General features: G+C 28.7%; 1 protein-coding gene across 6 annotated transcripts in view; it reads right to left on the bottom strand.

Moving 5' to 3' along the window:
- Positions 1-5000, bottom strand: part of LOC118445481 (thyrotroph embryonic factor) — a 97924-nt gene that overhangs the window by 56207 nt on the left and 36717 nt on the right. The gene's annotated exons all lie outside the window — the stretch shown is intronic.

Below are 5000 nucleotides of genomic sequence, written 5' to 3'. Positions count from 1 at the left end.
CATCCCACCCACCTTCTCACCCTCGTACCCTCCCTACCTTCTCCTCTCACCTATCCTCCCCTTCTTTCTTCATTCTCGATGTGTTTCCGGGAGCGATTGCACGACTACGGCAAATGCCAAAGCACGTGGATGAGCGCGTGCAATTTGCACTTTTTAATGCGTATATATGCTCGCTCTCACTCTCTCTCTCTCTCTCTCTCTTTCTCTCTCTCTCTCTCTCTCTCTCTCTCTCTCTCTCTCTTTCTCTCTCTCTCTCTCTCTCTCTCTCTCTTTGTCTGTCTGTCTGTATGCTTGCAAAGGGAAAGAGAGAAAAAGAGGGATATAGAGAATCGTTTTAACATGCTCTTGGAAAAACCTGGGCGTTTTACACTTTTTCAATTATCCACATATACCACCTACATACATTTATTTACACGTTTATATATATATATATATATATATATATATATATATGATTGATCGAGATAACGAATGTAATGATAGTTTTATTTTCGTTTTTCGTTTTCTCTTTTTTCTCTCTTTTCTTTTTTTCTCTTCTTTCTTTTTTTTTGATGTTTACAAATCGATCGATCGATCGATGATAGGACTTATTATACAAAAATCACTTTTGTTTTTCTCGTTAATTCTTAAAGATTTTACTTCTTCGTCTTTTCCTTTTTTTTTTTTTTTTTTTATTTTTGTTGGTTTTTTGCTTCCTTTCCTTCTTCCATATATTAGGATATAAAAAGAAATTTTGTAAATAAAGCTATGTAAAATGATGCGTCACAGCTTTAATGAGTGCTTGTTGTTTGCATTAAGTTAATATAAACTTTAACACGATTTACATTATTTCCAATTATTCCAACATTATAGACGATTATTTCTATTCGTTTAGATATTTTATAAATATTATTGTTTTTTTTTTTTTTTTTTTTTTTATAATTACATGCCATTTATTATTTATTCCAATTAGAAATTTTTCAATGAACAACATCTGAACAATGAGATTTAAAAAAGTAAGCAAGAACGTGAACGATTCATTTTCTAATTCGATCTAAATTTATCATTAACGATGTACTTGACTGAGATAGGGGGGAAAAAAAAAAAGAAGAAAAAGAAAAAAAAAAGAAAAGAAGGAAAAAAGAAGAAAGAAAAAAAGAAAGATAAATAAAAAAGAAGAAAGATCGAAAGAAAGAAAGAAAAAGAGGGGAGAGAAAGAGTGGATAGAGAGAGAGAGAGAGAGAGAGAGAGAGAGAGAGAGAGAGAGAGAGAGAGAGAGAGAGAGAGAGTGAGAGAGAGAGAGAGAGAAAGAGAGAGAAAGGAAGAACATTCGCCTTTTTTATGGCTTCGTTTAGACTACGGATTAAGGAACGGCCTTCGGAAGGTCGAGTTACGGTCACTGTGCCACGGTCTTCGGGAATTGTTAACTCGTTGCGACATGGCGAACATATGAGACACGTAAGTAACTACAAGAGCATAAAATTATTATTGATAATTAATGGATCGTTTTATCGGAAGCGGCTTTAAGTGTGGACGAACATGAAAAAGTCTTTGAATAAAACAAATCATTTATGTATATATACACATACATGTACGGGTGTTCATGTATTTGTGACATATACATATACGAAGATTTTCTTTCTTTAAAGAGAAAAAAAAAAAGAAAAAAGAAAAAGAAAAAAATAGAACTGAAACGCCAAATACATTTTTCACGATTAATATTTATCATTATTATTATTATTATTATTATTATTATTATTATTATTATTATATATTATTATTATTATTATTATTATTATTCAATGCTTTTTTTTTTCTTTTTCTTTTTGTCGAACGAAACGATCGTAACGTTCCCGACTCTTCGTACATGAAGATTAGATATATCTAATCATTTTTCAAGAAATTTTTTTTCCATAAATCCATTTTTTTCTTTCCTTTCTCATTTCTTCTTTAATTCTGCAAATTTTTCAATAGCAACGTACGAAAAATTTATCGAATATATACACATATATATATATATATATATATCATTGTCATAATTTCATTCGTAGGCAAACAAAGACAGAAAGAGAAAGAGAGAGAGAGAGAGAGAGAGAGAGAGAGAGAGAAAGAGAGAGAAAGAGAAATGTCGAGTATAGTAGAGTCAAGGTTGCGAACGATATCTCCGTCGTACAAGATCATAGGTCGTCGCTTAACTTGCGACTCTAATTGTTATTCAAAGATGCGCTCTTCAATAACTACAAGGTCGTCGACTCAAGAGTCAAGTCTTTAGTTACAGTCTTCTACTAACTTTCTCTAGAGAAACACGTATTAATTTTTAACAACTAGATATTTTCTTAAATTCCATAAAGGAACGTATAATCTTTTTCAATTAATATTTTTAATAATGATTACGTATCTACAAGCGCACAAATATATTGTATACTTATGAACGATGATTAATTATTACCTTCAAGTGTAAAAAAAAAAAAAAAAAAAAAAAAAAAAAAAAGAAATAAATAAATAAATAAATAAACAAAAATAAAAATGAAAAGAAAAAAGGAAAGAAAAGAAAAAAGAAAAAAAAAGTAAAGAAGAATAGCAATTTAATATTTTTCTAATATAATATAAATGAAGATATTAAAAATATAACTTTTTTGAACTATCGTGATGATAATGATAAATTGTTTGAATAGAAATCCCTATATATATATATATATAATAATAATAATTCATTAATTAAAACTCAACGTGTGTAATACGGTTCTCTCTCTCTCTCTCTCTCTCTCTCTCTCTCTCTCTTTCTTTTGCCCCTCTCTCTTTCTCACTCCAATGAATTCAATGTCGACCTACTTATCACTGTACAATATACGTATATAAGACATTAAATTTTTTGAAGTATTTTTCGTCGAATTATCTAATAATTTATATATATATATATATATATATATATATATATATATAAAACAGGAGAAAAAAAATTAAGCGATTTAACATTACATACAACGTTGAAGAGCCACGTGTATTATTACGTCCTCGAGACAAACGACACGTGATTCTTCCATGTCGACCTGGTAACAAGCTTTTCCTCCAAATGAATAAGCCAAAGAGACAAAAAGAGAGATAGATAGATGAAGGAAGAGAGAGAGAGAGAGAGAGAGAGAGAGAGAGAGAGAGAGAGAGAGAGAGAGAGAAAGCAAAGCAAGACTATTTTCGTGTTAGAATCAACGATACGAGCAAGAAGAGACGATAGTTAGAGTCGCGTTGACGTTACAATACTACTATACATGAGATATAATTATGTCTGTCGTGTGTTCAGGACGAGGAGAGGCTTTAACTGCCCAGCCCTCTTCTATTGTGGTCCCGATGGTACGAATGTGACCTACCCCTTATTGTTGTCTATCTGAATCATTAGAATACATTGAAGTGTTAGAAATCTATTTTTAGAATATTAGATCTGTTTGAATACATTATACGATTTTATATAAATAAACATTTGATAGAAATTATTTTCTTTCGTTGTATCATATAAAATCGTTTTTCTTTTTCTTTTTTTTTTCTTTTTTTTTTTGCTTTATATTATCCCATAGATCATTTCTACTCTTTGAAACATGATACAAATATATATATATATATATATATATATATATATATATATAAAATATAATATTTTATAAGCCATATAATGTATATTTATTTCGTATCAATTAAAATATTGTACACATATTATATGGACAAATCAAATTATTGAATCATGTTAATGAATGTCTATTCATAAAAATTTATTTTTAATATCGGAACGTCATCGATTTATTCTTAAAAAAAAAAAAAAAGATAATTATGAAAAAAAGTTAAAAATAAAACTAAAAAAAGAAAAGAAAAGAAAAGAAAAGAAAAGAAAAGAAAAGAAAAATAAAACAAGAGTTATGTAATACAGGTATACGCATATAAATGCATATAGATCTGTTTGAGCACACATGCAATTTGTATGCACACGTATGTAATAACGCGTACGTTTGCGTATTCCAACGCATGGCTTAACCGTACATATATGTATACATGTATATATGTGTACATGTTATATGGAACGAATTCGAGATCCAATTTCGTTGTAACTACAACGACCTTTTTATCTTTTGTATTTTATATATATATATATATATATATATATATATATATATATTATTTTTTGTTGCTGTTGAATAAAATAGAACTGATAATAAAAAAGAAAGAAAAAAAAGAAAGAAAAAAAAATACTGTTATAAAAACAATCTTAATAATAATAATAATAATAATAATAATAATAATAATAATAATAATAATAATAATAATAATAATAATAATAATAACGAAAAATATGTAGTATAATCCTTGGTATTATATACTTTATTGTCGAACATATTTCTTTTGAGAAAGAAGATGAAATGATAGAGAGAGAGAGAAAGAGAGAAAGAGAGAGAGAGAGAGAGAGAGAGAGAGAGAGAGAGAGAGAGAGATACGGAGATACTATAGTGAACAAGAGAAACGTGGGAGGATGCAAATTACGACTAGCCTTGAGTCGATTCCGGCGTAAACTAGGATAGGTGAATAGAAGAATTCACACGTTTAAACGACGGAATGATTCATTCGTCATATGATCATCAACAAGATATTGAAAAAAAAAAAAAAGAAAAAGAAAAAAAAAAAGAAATAATAATAAAATTGATAAAGAAATGATCAGTCGATCTAATTTAGAATTCGATCGATTGCAATAATAATAATAATAGATCAATCGAACGATTACATACATACTTACATACTTACTTACTTGCTTACATACACACACATACACATACATTCACACAGATATATATATATATGTGCGAGATAAAGGAATAAGTATAAATAAGGGAGTATACAGTAGTTACAAGCAGTAAGTAGGCAGACACCGTTGACGAGCAACAGGTGGGCGTTTACTAGTAGCGAATCAAACTTATCTCTATAAATGTATAGTTCTTTTTCATTTTCTCAAGTTTTTTTTTCTTTCTTTTTTTTTTTTTGTT

The sequence above is a fragment of the Vespa mandarinia genome, chromosome 10 (genome assembly GCF_050613455.1).
Source record: "Vespa mandarinia isolate Hongniang chromosome 10, ASM5061345v1, whole genome shotgun sequence".
Taxonomy (NCBI): Eukaryota; Metazoa; Arthropoda; class Insecta; order Hymenoptera; family Vespidae; genus Vespa; species Vespa mandarinia.
Note: the sequence above shows the minus strand (reverse complement) of the source record. Positions and strands in the feature narration are given on the sequence as shown.